The sequence below is a fragment of the Lissotriton vulgaris genome, chromosome 10 (genome assembly GCF_964263255.1).
Source record: "Lissotriton vulgaris chromosome 10, aLisVul1.2, whole genome shotgun sequence".
In the NCBI taxonomy this organism is placed as follows: domain Eukaryota; kingdom Metazoa; phylum Chordata; class Amphibia; order Caudata; family Salamandridae; genus Lissotriton; species Lissotriton vulgaris.
In genome coordinates this window covers 464,496,346-464,513,104 of record NC_141698.1, presented here as the reverse complement: position 1 = coordinate 464,513,104, position 16,759 = coordinate 464,496,346, and the positions used below count along the sequence as shown (strand labels likewise).

The window sequence follows — 16,759 nt, the reverse complement described above, 5'->3', positions numbered from 1 at the left end:
GTGGGAAAATTCTCTTGCTGCAGAAGACGTGACATACTATTTTGTCCCAAACATGAAAAAACTGAATGATTTAAAATATGAAAAAGAATATCCTCTGCCAATCGAAATTCTGCCTCTGGAACAGTACTCTTGTATAATCTATACAGACAGATTTGTACAGCATTACAATGTAGATGATAAATCCTACGATGCAGCCTGCGCGATTGTAAAAGGTCGCTGGCTCTGCGGTAAATTCAGACCGAAAATAACAAAAACTGAATCACTGAGAAAATGTTCGGCTCTGCGAGCTGAAATCCGATCTTTAAAGATGGCGCTTGAAAATGCCGAACGTGAATTCCTGACACTAATCGTGTGCGATTCGCATTTTTGCGTCAATTCTTACAATAATGATTTGCAAAACTGGGTTCAAAATGATTACAAAGATGACACAGGTGCCACAATCAAGCATACAATGCTTTGGAAACAAGTAGTTCTTTTACAGAAAGAACTACAAAAGACTCACGTGATACACACTCTGAGTCATCAACGTGATGGCGTTCACGTTGCAGGGAATTCATTGGCTAATTCAGCCACAGCGGAAGCAACTAAACCGGCTTCCGTATCCACAAAAAAGCGTTCAGAAAAATACATAGACGGGGAAACCATGCTGGCGGTAAAAACGTCTTTAAAAGGCAACTGTGCAGCACTACCTGTGAACTATGCACTCAATTATACATACGTAATTGATGCAAACTCCGTTCCTTTTGCTCGAATCCCTGGAGTGGGGGATAGGGTAATTCCAAACATGAATCGGAGAATCTTTTTAATAGCAGACGCACACATGGGATTGGGTCTAAGGCACAAACAGATGAAGGAATCTCTGACAGAATTACAATCAGAATACTGGTGGCCGGGGATGAGCCTGCAACATTATAAATTTGCAAAGAGCTGTCCCGACTGCAACAGAGACCGCAGTGACGAGCCAACCGGAGTAATGCCATGGCCATTTCTGTAGGTAGCATAGGGCTATATACACATGAAATCCAGCGTCCTATTAATTTCTTTTAAGACTATATTCACTTAAAAATGTGGCCCCAGCGCTCGGCTGATGCCAGAACTGTATAAAAGATTTGCGAGTCTTTATCGGTAGTTTGGGACAAAACAGACTACGAGATATATGGCCCGGTCGAGCTCTTAAAATATCCTCATCAGTTTAAGGTTTCATTAAGTGACTTCGTAAAACCAAGTAAATTCTCTGATGATTGGGACTTTGAAAGTATAAATAATATGATGTCGGATTTAGTTTTGTCAGCAAAATTTACAGAACATGATTATTTGCAAGGTTCATCGAATTATGAACAGATGTACTGTTTTACTCATTATGCAGACCACTATTTACATAAATCTGCTCAACCTAGAAATGTTTTTAAATACAACCAATGGGAACATTGTGCTACTCCACCTAAAAGCAGTTCAAAAACATTCTATGAGAAATTCCAATACTTTTCAGGGTTTAACACAAGTGACGCAGAAACATTTTATTATAAACTGTTAGATAAAACAGGGACAAAAACCATGCTGACAAATACTAAATTGATATATTCAGAAGCATTTTATGAAAAAATGATTACATTTGGTTTTGATTTCTGGAAGAATAAAATTAAAACAAAAACCATCTGGGGTACAAAAGATTGGCAGGTACAAGGCCTAGGAGCATTATTTCGAGCCTGCATGATCCCAGAACAAATAATGTTCTTGAATGACACAATACAACAAACGACCTGTCTTGGCCTAGCCAAGATTAAAGACCTTAAAAAACTGTCTATTCCAAAGCCAATACCTGATAATGCAACCACAGATATTGAAGTAGACGTATCCCTAATTTAAATGAAAACAGAACACATCCTGATTGGAAAAAGTGGTTAATCTGGCCTACAGACACGAATAACTGTCAAGACAGATTCCTGAACAAAATACAGGGATTAAAAATGACCAGACCAGACCCTAGATACTCCCAGAGACAACATCCAGGGATAGTAACAACATACAGTGTAGGGAAACTATGCCTTGAATGGCTACAAACATCCACACTGGCACAAATTAAGCAACACTTGTCTTTACTTACAGATGGTGCTGACTTGCGCGATTTCATAATGGTACCACGAAATGACATCATTGGGCAGCTGTCATTGCCCAATGACTGGTACTTTTTTCAAAAACAAAACATGGTCAATCGTGATTCTATGATATACAGGTCGGAGCCTTCAGAACTACAAAGATGGCCGATATGTTGTCATCGGGTAGTTCTGAGCGCATCTTCCCGCGTGATTTCGAGCGCTATGTAGTGCGCTCTTGTTTCTAAGAAAACAAGCTCAACTAGGCTTACTTTGTAGAAAAATAAGCAGTGACTCACAACACTGGGGGCATTCTAACATCATATGCACGTGAGGAATAATCATGGTCTAATGATTACCAGATTATAGTGTTAGGAACTACAAAGATGGCCGATATGACATCATATGGTAGTTCTGAGCACTTCCTCTCGCGAGATCTCGCGAGATTTCGAGCGTAAAGTAGTGCCCTTATTTTTCTTATGAAAATAAAGACCAATAAGGCTTACTTCACAATAAATGTCTGATAATAGTGTCCTTGCCACTAATATATACCAATTGAAGGGGCACATGATAAGATTGCCACTATCTAGTATACATCTTAAAGGTGGAGGGATACTTCACTAACAAACCCTCACTAGACTACTTATACCAGCATCTCCTACAGATCGGTGCCTCCCACAAGTCTCAGATGGGAGCTTGAGGTACCGACGGAAAGGTGAGCAGCTACCACAGAATATTTTTAGAATATTTTTAGCTATACTATGTTGTAAACTTTAGGAAATCACAGGTTTTGAAGATCAGTATGTTGTAAAATTCCTGAATAAGCATACAAAGGAGTTTTAATCTTCCTTAAAGTTTGGTGTCTTAGTCGAGTTTCTGGGTAATTTTGAGGCTTAGTACACTGAGTTTGGGGTGTTTATCTACCTCATATGTTTTGCCTCTAGATACAGGGCATTTGGTTATAGGAATGATCATAGGCAGGGTATAAAGCGAAAACATTTCTTTACAGTACTTTGCCACATTCTTTTGTTTTCCCTATATTTTTGTAGTGCGGGGCCTCTTAGTACCTAAGCAGTGTCCAGGTGAGGTGAGGTCTATTGCCCTACCACAAAGGGTAAGCATAAAAATTAATTTTCTGACACACATTATTGGTTGGCTTGGTGACACACTATGCACATGAGACTGATGCATCGAATACAGTACTAATGATATAACGTTTTCCTTCACAGAATTCACAGTAACCATTGTGAATCGGAGCGTTAATGTCCATGGTTGTTACAGGTTGTACCGTTTCTAACCAGTTTTACTACAATTTGTTTTGGTGATGGTGGTGAATTCTATATTTCACTATTAGGAGTGCAACTATTATACGAGCAGAGGCCCTGACGAATGCCAAGGGATTAAATACCCGTTAGGCAGAAACATGTTGGCCCTTATGTAGACAGATAATTGTCACTGTCTTCTCTTGCACTGTTCTATTTTTTAATTAGGAGGCGTGTCCAGTCCGCAGATTAGTATTTGCGGACTGGACACAGAAGGAGGACATTCCATCCTATTTTAAATCACTTTCTTGTTCGTTGCACTATTTCTTCTTACTTTACCATCAAAAGATCAGTCATCATGGACGGTTTGTGTATTTGGTGGACCAAATCCTGATACAACAATAAGGTGTGGAGCTGAGTGTCCCACTGATCAGGGGACCAGCCTCATTTGCACATGGGTTTGGCCAAATGATAGGACTGATCATTGAGTCTAATTTGATGGAAACCCTTTACAATCTGTTGTGGATTAATCAGCCATTTTGCGAATAATCGATGATGTACCGGTCTCCTCTATGCATGTAGTGTTAGCCTTTTTTTCCTTCTCTATCCTTATTAATACGCTATGTGTGTGCGATAAAGATATTTTGAGATCTTGTTGACTCAGTATCGACAGTGTAGCCTCTCAATTTGGCTGTTAGACCCCCTGTGTTTCGTGTGTTATACACCACGCAAACAGCGTCAGAAACGTTTCATAGCGGCCAGTATATATGCTGCTTACAACGAGGCATGGAAAGTGACTCAAATTGAGACAGCAGAGAAAATACGAGAAATTGATCGTATTAATTTGGAAAAATCACTTTCTGTTGTGGACAATGGGTTAATGACTCTGTCCTCCAGAATATATTCAATGGACAGTATTGTATCATCTGCTATTGATATAATAGACCAGGACTTGCTAATGTTACTACATGGCCAGTCCCAATTACGTTCTATTGTACAGCTAGGCTGGACACTGCAAAACCTCCGTTCAGGCTATGTGCCATGGCGTTTAATCAACACAACGTCATTGCTTTCTATCTTTAACCTTACTGATAAACAAATCAGTTTGGCACAGAAAGGAGCAGACTATACAATCCTGAGCATCGAAAAACTTGAGAGATTACCATTGAAAATTTCAGAAAGACCTGTCATTGAATGGATAATACACGGAATAATCACAAAAAAACAACTTTCCAATTTAAAAATTGCCTAAAGTATATACCAGCAGGCCAGTATGAAAGGTTGGGTAAAGGATACATTAAGTCCTCATGGAAATTACCATATACACATACATGTTATAATGACAACAACAAAAATTTATTTCTTAGTGGTAATGAGTGTAAACAATCACTAAGCGGTATACTTTTGTGCCAAGGTATTAACTTGCATGGGCAACAGGGGAGTTCCTTCCTCTAAGGATACTCGCGACATCTCAATCTATTGCTTATTTAAAAGGCAACCTTACTCTGATCTCGACAATACAAGACAACACAGGACTCATGAACACTTTGGACGGACAAAAATGTGTGAAGGGCGAGATGGCACCTCACGGGCGCACCACCAATGGGACCCCTGGCTGGTACTCACCAGGATGGCCCTGTTATCATCAGGGATATAAACTAGGCATTAAACTAGCCTAGGCTGTAAGTGGGGTGTGAAGCGATAGGTAGTCTTCACACTCTTCTGTTTTATATTTAATTGTTCTACTGTTTGCAACTAAGAAGGGAGCATAAGTAAAGTTTAATGCCCTAGTTGCTCAGTATCTTATATGTGTAATTGTTTAAATGTTTGTTAGTTTTGTTACATATAAGTTGTGTTCACTGCATCACGCACTGTCATTTTGGGTTTGAGACACGTTTCCGTTAAAGCTTGATGGCACCAATGATGATAACAGGGCCATTCTGGTGAGTACCAGCCAGAGGTCCCATTGGTGGTGCGCCCGTGAGGTGCCATCTCGCTCTTCACACATTTTTGTCCGTCCAAAGTGTTCGTGAGTCCTGTGTTGTCTTGTATTGTCGAGACCAGAGTAAGGTTGCCTTTTAAATAAGCAATAGATTGAGATGTCGCGAGTATCCTTAGAGGAAGGAACTCCCCTGGTGTGATTTATGAGCAACCATTGATATCTATGTATCACTAGGAAGTATTGCAGTGGGAACTAGGACTCTGTGTGTCTGATTACTCTTTGAGTGGAGGGCGTCCTAGTTCTGTCTTTCCCTCTAGACTCCTTTTTTGTATGCATTAACTTGCATGGGGCCTGTGAGGGGACTTCAAATAACCTTTCATGCCACCAGTAAGGCACACCTGCAACACAGATAGAGCCATTCTTTAGACAGCTTTCTAACGAGAGTCACGTTCTAATAACGGATCACAGCTGTTGTGGCTTGGTGCCAGGGAAAGCATATCTCTTAAGCGTCAGTTCCATGGTCACTTGCTGTATGCAAGCATTGTATCCAAATGGCCCTGGAGACTCAGTGGCTCCGATTTGGCCTCCGTTGAATATCTCTTCTATACAAATTGATACTTTAAGCAGAATGAAGTCTGTGCTTTTACAGACAACAGTGCCCATCACGTCATCAAAAGAGACGTATGATCTCCAAGTTGCAAGGACAACTGCAGAGATACATACACTTTTATCAACAAATTTCCCCATGCATTTCACAGAAATGCTTAGCCAAATCCTAAATATGTCGAATTCCAGTGGTATCTTGTATGTATTTAAGACAATTTTTTCGGGACTGTTAACACCCTTCGAAGCAGTCCTGGGCATCTTTCCCAATTTTGTCCATTCGGTCTTTGGAGGCCTACCACTACTTTTGGGACTCATAGCAGGGATTTTATTTTTGACCCTCCTGCTCCGATATGGCAAGCCAAAACGCAGGCAAGGATGGAAGAAACGATCCTAGCAATACGCTACCGGGACCGCATAACTAAAGTCCTTGGACTAGCCCAGCTAAGAGATCCGAATATGACCTGGTTTCTTTCATTCAGACCTATATGGCAGACCTGCATCTTACCTGTGCTTCGATTTATGCTATGCGGAGAGGAATGCATGTTAGACACCTGTCTTGCACTACAATCAGCAGTACCAATGGATATCGATACTTTGCTAAGTCCAGTAACGGCTCATGCATCATGTTGTCCCCAGCGGTTACCAATCCTGATGACGGCATTCGTTGAGACTCCTTTGCTACGACTAGGTGGTGGCAGTGAAGCAAGAAATGAAAGCAACATCACCCAGGTACGACCTTCTGTGAGCATTGCTGATCCTGAAATCGATGATAGCAATCAGACCAATTCTTTGCAAGCCTGCCTGAAATGATGTTCTCCCCTGAACAGAAACAATAACTTTTTGGAAAACAATCCAGCACACAGCGTTCCCATGAACTCTGAATTCGGCCTTCGGCTTTGATAAACAAGAGCTACTAAAAAGCGTTTTCCCCCGCTCATCATGAAATTATTTTTTCCAAAATTCCAAAATATTTTTTTTCTGGCACACATACTTTGCTTAAAGTAGAACTATTCATAAAGAACAGAGCTTCTATTTTTAGTAGATCTAGAGACAAAATATTACCTCAGCCTCTAGCACATTTTTACAGCAATTGTATTTATATGTGACGAAATAGTCTCGCCCTTCTTTTCTGTATTGAGAGACATTTCATGTATAATTTTTCGCAAAATCGTTCAACTGAATATATATGCAAAAAATATTTGGAATGATTACCCTGCTTAAAACGTACAGTACCTATTACCATTTTCATGTATTTCGTATACACCATTTCAAATGCAAAATGTATTTTGGGGTGGGTAGGAATACACATGCATCTTTATTGCTTAAGGTTTTAGTAATTTGATGGACATAAAATCATGGAGTGGGTGATGTGTTTTATCTAGAAACCCGATCAATATTGTGACCTTATGCCCCTATATGGCTATAATCAATAAATATCCCTATAATGGCATAATAATCAGAGCCATAATTCAGCCATATTTCAGTAACTCGCCTCTGCAGTCCATGACACAGCAGAGGCTACCTCCTTAGATTCCTAGAGAGCACACCGAGTTCTTTCGACACACCAAACCCCCAGCAACCTGGGAAAGCCCCGCTTGCTTTGTTTTGATTAGTAATAGAACTCCTGCGAGCACTGTAAGAACTACCAGTTCTTAGTGACATCTTTATTGACGTCTTATGTCCAAAAACTTACGTCAAACTCAGCACCTTTCAAGTATAAATATACCAGCGTTGCCTTAAGCAAACACGGTGGTGGTGAATACTGGAGCAGAACAGCTGTCCCCTTGCAGAGAGCCCAGCAGATGCGAGAAGCCCACGGACGCTGCCCCTCCTCTTTGACGCGCTGAGAAAGACGCTGTCTTTTCTCCTGCCGAGAAAATCCAGCTCCGGCATTTCCAGCCTACCCTTGCGGGTGACTGGGATAGCGGGTCCTGAGAGGGAGATACCAGACCTCCTACATTCTATTCCAGAGGTACAGTGCTGACTAAACCCTTAGAGAGAATTCTTGAATCAAACTCTTGGCAAAACCAACTTAACTTAAACTGCTACTTACTTACTCCCTCCCACATATTAGGCTTAGGTCAGGTACACCGGGGTAGGCGTAGTTAGAAGCACCAGTTGAGGTCGTTAGCCAATGTAGATATGAATGTATATATTTTATTCATTTTAACTATCTTATGGCTAAGAAAACATATCAATGCTTTTACAGTATTATTTCGTAATGCTCCTTTTACTGTACGCACTTTTTATCATAACAAGTCTTGCAATTGTGGCAATTCGTTTCTCTTGCATGAGAAGGAAGACTGCTCAATAAATAATATCTTTTATTGAAAACGCCCGTCTCTCTCTTCTCTGCACTCTGGTGAAACTAAGAACGCACGTCTGACTGAGTGAAATAGCTGTCTATTGTTTCACACAACTCTAGAGATTGACTCTTATTCTGGGGAGCAAAGTTGTCATGTTTATGCGGTTGTCGGAAGCTGAATCCCTTCTTGTCTGAGCCAGGGAAGCTGATCACTTCCTATTCAGTCAAGAAAGTTTCCAGTGACCTCTGAGCTAGCTGGCGCAAACCTAAATTAAGTCTAACATAGTCAGTAGAGACCTAGAAGACCTCAGTCCTACGTCTACACTGCTGTTTATGTTATTCCAATGCGCAGGGCCTATAGGGAAAATAGGAACTACACTACAGCGTAACTTTTGACAGGCGGTGGGCTTGAGTTGTTGTATTGTTACGTAACGCGCGAGTCAGAAGCTGTCGGTGAACGCGCGTGGTGTAGAGAGAGTCAGAAACTGACTGTTTTAGAATGCTTGCATAAACGTAGGGAAAATTGTCACAAAATCCGTTCGGATTGCTGGTAACTTGGCAAAATACAACTTGATAAGATACGACCTGATCAAGATCGGAGGCGGAGAGTTGGACCGGAGGCAGGACAAGTGAAGACGAACAACAGCAGTGTCCCGGTGAGTCAGTCTAATTCTCGAAGAAGTTGTCTTTCTGGCGGTGGGTGCAGGAATATTAATCCTGATCGCCGCCAATATGTTAAATGAAGAACCGGAGCCTTGTAGCGGTTCAATCGTGGGTTTATTGTTGATTGAATTATTGTCCATAACACCCACAACCAGAGCTGTCCAGTTGTGAAGAGGCCAACGTCCAGAATGACGTACAGGGAATCTTCACGACTGAAGGGCGGCATTCCAGAACTTAAAACATAGAACTGATCTCGTGCTTGCAAGCACGAGACTGCAGGCATTAATAAAGAACACAGAAAGGAATTATGAATATATAACAGTGATATTCGGTGTAAGGGAGTGTTTCCATATCCAGCTACAACGGTGCCAATGCAGACCTGGACTCGTAGTAATGAAGTTTACATCATTACACCGTGAAGGGTCTTTGAATATAGTCGTCACTTGGATGCTTATGCTCCTTTCTCTACCCAGGAGCAGCTTGAAACAATATTTGTTTCGGACAAGTATCCTGCCACACGTTGTCCACAGTAAAAGGTCTCCCCTCAATGTATGTGAGTGAGGTACATCACGCTATCTGCACCGACTCTTCTGTCTCACATCTGCTTCCTGCAAAGTGGGACTGGCCTATATGGCAATCAGGATTGCCCGAGGGCCAGTCTGACAGATCAAGTATGGGCTGTTTTTCTGGCAGTATGTGGGACGGTTTTGTGGCCAGTTTTGTCGTTGATTTCTCTAATATCACCAAAAACGTTTCCTGCAGTAAGCACAGTGCATAGTATAGTCCACGATACTTACATAACAACAATACAGTTTGTCTTTACAAGTTTTAAACTGCCATGATTTGAAAAGTGTGCCACCTATTTTAGCTATCTAGATTCGCTAATGGTGGCCTCTTTTAATCTAGGGGCCTGGCATATTTTCTGCCAAAATCTAACCCTGGCTTCATGTAACCCCCAGGCTACCATATCATTCTCTCCGCCCCTTTCCACCTCCCAACGCTGGCAGCGCCCTGGCAACCGAGGGAGGCTGCTGTTTATTTGAGACAGAGACTCGAGCCTCCCTCCTTAGCTGGAGAATCTCGCGAGCTGCGGTATTCGCCTTGCCCTGAGGCTCCAAGTACCCCCCCCCCCCCCACACACACACACACACCCACGCCGTGTATCACTGACCTCTTCCCTTTGTTAACGAGCAGCCTTGCCCTTGTCCTGGTCCTGTTCGCTGCGTCGCGTACCTCAGTCCGTCTCCTGCCGTGGCCTTTTATACAGTGTGTCTGTTTTCCTTCCTGCTTCCTGGTCCGTGGCAGGTGCCTCCGTCCGTACTTCATTACGTTTGTTTCCAGGTGTGGCATTTCCCCTCCCCCGCACTGGGCCACACACACACAAGGGTTAGAGGAAAGGCGCTGCCAAGGCATGCGGTGTTCTGCACCAGGTGCTCTCCGCCAACAAGGATGCCTAGAAACAGAGCGCTGTGCGACAGGCGTATTACGTATCCCAGCTCTCACAATGGGTCCGTTTCAGCTTGGCAACAAATCCTTCGTTCCCGTTTGCAGTAGAAATCTCTTCATTGCTTCTGAAGCAGGATTGAGAAAAACACCATCATTCCGCCTACCGCTGAAATGTATATTAGATGCGAGCAAAGGGCAAAAACACGTCTGTAGAAGACGAGGGTGCACACACCACCCAGGGAGAGGGGCTAATGCAATGTTGGTGCAGGACTTTCAGTGGAAAGAACAAGTGTGTATGTGAGCGCGTTTTTGTGTGTGGGGTGTAGTAACTGGGCTATTTTCCATGGTTGGTATTTGTACTATAGAATGTAGAATGTTTGTCAAAGGAATGTGTATTTATTTTGGGTCAAAGGGGGCGCAGCACAGACAGGGCCGGACTGGAAACCATGACCGGCCCTGGCAAAGTGCTCGGCCAGGGGTTGGGCAGAGCTGTTTGCCAAGGCCGGTTTCGGCCGATTTTGTTAAAGACACATATTGCAGCTATGTTGTAAAAACGGCCCTGTAACAAAAAAGCCCCCGGGGGTCCAAAATCGGCCTCCACGCTGGCGGCCCACCGGGGAAATGCCCAGTGCCCGCTACGGCCAGTCCGGCCCTGAACACGGACCACCAAAACGCTCTATACGTGTGGAAAAGTGTGCTTTATTGAAGACAGGTACACCTTACAATAAAACATTTCCCTTGGCCTTTGCCGTACAAAACTAAACCTCACTAAATAATTTTCTTCCTACCTTTCCACTCACCCCCACCCCTAAAGTTTCCCTTTAACTTGCAAGATTTTATAACCCCCACCTCAGACATTCCATGATGCCACATTAACCTTGTAACCTCTTCTAACTTCCTAAGATAACTATCTAGCCAGCCATTTCCTATGCTACCTTCCCCTTCCTACCTACTCCCGGAATAACTTTCCAAACCTAAACTTACCCTGTACACAATCTTAATCAGTAACTAGCAAGGGAAACGCCACTCAAAAAAGTCTGTGGCTCACAACTTTTTTGACCCCCCAAACTAGGACCTAGGGCTTCTTCGTGGTACCGTCTAATGCCCAATGCCCCATCCAGAACCTCCCTAATCTGAATCATGTACAATTCCAGGCCAAAACGCGACCAGTGCACTCTCTCCATTCCGGGAAAAATTAATCTCATCGTATCTAAGCTCCGGATGTTCGACCCTCCCAATACCCTTCTTATCACGAAACAACCTCATGTCCCTGTTGATCTTCCTCCTTGCCTTATCTATTGCTGCCGGCCTCTCTGCCTCCCTCCAATGCCTTCTAGGGATAAACTCCGACCAGATGACATAACACCCAGACCAACACTGCTTTATCTCTAATAGGTCCCGCTTCATCTGCTTCAACATAGCCAGGTCATTACACAGAACCAAATCAGTCAGTCAAAGTACTTTATTCGGTTCATAGCAAAAACCATAAAAGTATGCCAACATCAAGAATCACGCCAAGAATAAAATGCAACATTAAAAGGAACAAGGGGGGCGCTAGAGGGCGCACTGCGGAATGGCCGCACTGTCGTGAGGCTCCCGCTGCCCGGAGCTATTATCCGCCTAGAGATCCTGATGACCATCGCTGCGCCCTGATCTGACCCCACGGATCTACTGGGATACCGACTGCCCACCCACGGTCCAATTCCTGGGCCATTTGGAGGTTGCTGGCCGAAGTTACGGGGACCCCAAGTTTCCCCGACTTGCGCTCTGGAAGTCTGATGCCCCCTGGCCCGGCGTCGTTGCTCATGCCAGTCCGGGGCTCTGCACGTGTGGTGTAGGCCTTGCTCCGCCCCTCTTCATCGGGGCCCGCTCGCTTGCTGGGCAAGCCGTTTGGCTCTTCCTTGCTGTCAGACTTATCTCTTGGCTCCTGCATCTGCCTGCCCGGATACCATTGCACACGGAGGCGCCACGGATCTTCTTCTTGGTTTCTGGGGGCTCGCTCCTTTGGCCTTGGAGCGGGGACGGCCATTCTCTCGTCGTTGGGTGTGGCGGGGCGCGCTGGCCTGCTCGTGCCCCCACGATTCGAGCCTTTTGCTTGTGGCCGTACCCTTGGTCCGCTTTCGACCCTATTTGCTTTTTGTCCCCCAATACATCTCTAGCGCACCATTATGGGGAAGCCGGACACTAAACAATCCAAACTATCCTTTGATTCTGGAGGGGCTAGGCGGGCGACGCGATTGCTCCAGGACGCTGGGCCTTCGCGGTCCCCCCCCCGAATGTCGCTGATGGTGTCCCGCAGCCGCCGCCGCCGGACTTTGCCCAAATGATGCAGGAGATGAGGCAGGGGTTTGCCACGATAGTGGACAAAGTGGACAAGATATCGTCACGCATGGATGCGGTTGTCCAGAAGTTGGATGTGCACGAGGAGCGCTTGACGGCGGCGGAACAGCGCATTTCGGACCATGATGACACGGCGGCCACCCATACCACCCAACTGGCGAGAATGGACAATATCTTGCGTGTCATTGCCGCTAAGAATGAGGAGTTGGAGGCGAGGAGTAGGCGCAACAACGTGCGCATTGTAGGTGTGCCGGAATCCACGAATGTGGGCAAAATGGAGACTTATGTGGAGAGGCTACTTGTGGGCGCCATTGGTGCGGAAGTTTTCTCATCCCAGTTCATCGTTGAGAGAGCGCATCGGACACTGGGACCTCGGCCGGCCTCTGGGGCTGCCCCGCGCCCCATTATTGCGCGCCTTTTGAACTATCGAGACCGGGATGCCGCCCTCCAGGCCGCCCGTACTAACAGGGCCCTCTCTTTCGAAGGGGTGTCTTTCACCATGTACCCTGACTTCACGCCGATGGTGCAGGATCAGCGCCGTAAGTTCCTGGGGGTGAAGAAGAAGCTTCGGGACCTGCAAGTAGACTACGCCCTGCTATACCCTGCTAAACTTAGAGTGACGCACCAGGCTAAACAACATTTCTTCACCAACCCACAGCATGCTGAGGATTTTGCGAAGCGCCTCCAGCGCGAGCGGGCGGCTGCGGACCGGGGAGGCGATCGAGGCCCTGAGGACGAACATTCAGCGGCTGAGGAGGAGGTCACCTGATTGTGGTGACTTTGGACTTTGTCTCTCTTTTTCCTGTTTTTGGAGTGTTCTGGTCACGTGTCTTTCATATTTAGTTTTGTTGCCCTCCTTCTCCACATTTGCGGCCTTCCTATTGCCCGCTTTTACTCTTGTTGGAGCGGGGGTCATGTCTTTCATGAGCTGTGTGAGTGCTTGCTGTTCCCTGGGGTCGGGGTGGCACCGCGGGATGGTGCTATCTGATGTTGCGCTCCGGGCGCCCACCCCCCGCGCGGCGCCTGGGGCCGTCTGACGCTTGTTGGCGCGGACACTGGCGTGGCGTGAGGGAGTGGGGTCGTGCACCTCTGGAAGGTTCCCCGGAGGGTGTGCCCCATGTGTACCTTTGGTTTGGATTCTAGTCCTTTGTTGTTTGACTGGAAGTTTGTTGGGGAGTGGGGGGGGGTGGGGACGCGTATGGCCTGACTGTTGGGGTGATCTCAGGTGGGTGGATGGGGCGGGAGTGAAGTTGTCCATGTTTAATTGCCCAGAATCTCTGGGTCGGTACGATAGGTGCTGCTGCTGTCTGGATGTATGGGTGTGGTGCTGTGCCCGCTATCTGGGCTGGTTCATTTCTTTGTCTGGCGGCACTGATCATGTGGTCCGTTTTGCCGTCCATCTTGGGCCCGGATGCGCTGGCCGCCATTTTAGGCTGCCACGTGATGGGGTGCGCTATGTAAGAGAAACACGTGTGCGAGTTGTGGGTCGTGCGAGATGGACTGGTGGCATGCGGCGTGCAGTATGTTCTGAGTGCTTGTTGCATGGGCGGTTTGGCTGGGGGGGGGTTGTTGTGGTTTTGGTTGATTGGTTCGGAGATGGCTGGGGACTGTGCGGAGTGTCTGTGGGGGGGTGTCTGCGCCCTAGGGTGTGGACCTATTTTTGGCTGTTGCTGGTGGTTGGATGTCCTGTGTTTGTTTATTGGGTCCCGTTGGGCCCTGAAATTGGGTGATGTCGACTGCTGTTATGGATCAGATATCGATTCTGTCCTGGAATGTACGGGGACTTAATGATGCCAGGAAATGTCGTAGTGTGATCCAGTACTTGGACAGGCATGCTGTTCATGTAGCTCTCCTCCAGGAGACGCATCTGCGTCCCGCTCCTTCCCCCAACTTTGGCGGGAGGTGGGCTGCGGCCAGGAGGTTTGCTTCCTATTCTTCTTATGCTCGGGGGGTTGTTATCCTTGTTAAAAGATCGCTCGCATTTCAGGAACTGGGATCTGTTGGGGACCCTGAGGGGCGATATGTGCTACTGTGGGGGCGGCTTGGGCAGAACACTGTCTTGTTTGTTAATTGCTATGCTCCTAATGTCGATACGCCAAGTTTCTTTGTCACTTTATGGGGTCATGTTCTTGCTGTGGATGCCACTTACATTGTGTGGGGAGGTGATTTCAATCTTGCGTTTCATGCCCAGTTTGACAGATCGGAGGGGAGCCCTCAGTATAATGTACATGCCAGAGAAGTGTTGCGGGGGATTGTGGAAGAGGCCGGGCTGGTCGATGGCTGGAGGTACGCCCACCCTGCCACCAAGGAGGGCACTCATTACACCACACATGCTCGTTCATGGGCTAGACTGGATTATGTGTTTCTCTCTAGGGGGCTGGGAACTGGCCTACGGGAGGCTACACATCTGGCTCGGACGTATTCTGATCACTGTCCGGTGAAGGTTGTCCTGTCCGTCCCCGGGTTGCATAGGCCGCGCCCACCTTGGCGTCTGTTTCCGACTGCTTTGCTTGACCCGGTGTTCAAGGAGGAGCTTGGCGTGGAGGTAGAGGCGTTCTTCCCTAGGAACAAAGGCTCTGTGGACAGCATTGAGGTCATTTGGGAGGCGTTCAAGGTTACTATCCGGGGTGTCACTATTTCTAAAAGTTGTGGAGTACTTCGGCTGATTGTTCGGACCCTCGAGGGCTTGGAGGCTGACTTGCGAGACTTAGAACGCAGGATGCAGGTTGACTCTGATCCCGACCTTCTGGTGCAGTTCCGTACTAAGCTCTCCGACTATGAGGAGGAGGCTGCTAGAGAGGCTAAGCATAGGGGGAAATACTGGACGGCGAGGCGATACTGTGAAGGGGAGCGGCCCGGTAAGGTCCTCGCTGCCCTTACTAGACATCCAAGGCATGGGTCTGACGTGCTGGAATTGGTGTCGCCGGATGGCACTCGTTGCCAAGACACTTCGGAGATCCAACGTACTTTTATTGACCACTATACGCACCTTTACACGACTCAGCAGACGGGTGAGACTCGATACGGCGGATTTCTTGATGAGCTGGCACTCTGTTGGTTATCGGATGGTCATCAGGAGTTCTTAGGTAGGCCCCTGGAGGTGGAGGAGGTCAGGAATGCCATCATGTCTCTGTCTAATGGGAAGGCCGCCGGTCTGGATGGCCTTCCTGCTGAATTTTATAAGTGTTATGTGGACATCATGGCCCCTGTGCTGCGTGAGGTTTTTGAGGAGTCCCTGGAGGAGGGGCGTTTGCCGGGCTCCATGCGCGAGGTCGCCATTACGTCGCTGCTTAAGCCGGGCAAAGATCCGTTGGATGTGGGCTCTTATAGGCCCCTCTCATTGCTCAACTGCGATGTCAAAATTCTCGCGAAGGTATTGGCAGTACGACTAGCCGAACTCATGCCCGTTATTGTGCTGCCTGACCAGTCGGGATTTGTGCCTGGCCGTGCTACCTCCCACAATCTGCGCACCTTGTTCTCGCTTGTGTCAACCATTGATCCTACTGTCCCGGTCGCCGCCATCTTTCTAGATGCCACTAAGGCGTTTGACTCTGTTGAGTGGGGCTATCTTATTGATGTTCTTTGTCGAATGGGCTTCCCCAGGATCTTCATCTCATGGGTTAAGCTCTTATACACTGATCCAATGGCGAAGGTGGTGGTGAATGGGGTGCTGTCCCCCTCGTTCCCTCTTACGAGAGGGACCCGACAGGGATGCCCCCTCTCGCCCCTCTTGTTTGCTATAGCCATTGAGCCACTGGCCTGTAGGATTCGTCAGTTTCACCAGCAGAGCGCCTTTAATTGTCTGCAGCGACAGGTCGGTATTTCTTTATACGCCGATGACGTTACGCTCTATGTCAAAGACCCTGAGAACAACCTTAATTCGCTCTTACGAGAGCTGGTCGCTTTTGGGGGGGTCTCCGGCGTCCATATTAACTGGCGGAAGTCTCAGCTCTTCCCCCTCACTGCTGCTGTAGCTAGGTTTCCCCTTGACTACCCTCTGGAATGGTGTGATTCGGAGTTGCGTTATCTTGGCATTGTCGTGTCCTTGGATAGAGAAGAATCGGTTCGGCTTAATTATGGGGTGGCTGTTACCAAGCTTGCA

The 16,759-nt window shown here is 46.7% G+C and overlaps 1 protein-coding gene across 2 annotated transcripts in view; it reads right to left on the bottom strand.

Moving 5' to 3' along the window:
• The window catches only part of SMIM22 (small integral membrane protein 22), a 195,516-nt gene extending 185,305 nt beyond the window's left edge, over positions 1 to 10,211 (bottom strand). For both annotated transcript variants that reach the window (XR_015300691.1, XM_086941327.1), the window contains exon 1: positions 10,043 to 10,211. The gene's annotated coding sequence lies outside the window, so the exon portion shown is untranslated. The remainder of the gene's footprint in view (positions 1 to 10,042) is intronic.
• Positions 10,212 to 16,759: the final 6,548 nt, after the last annotated feature.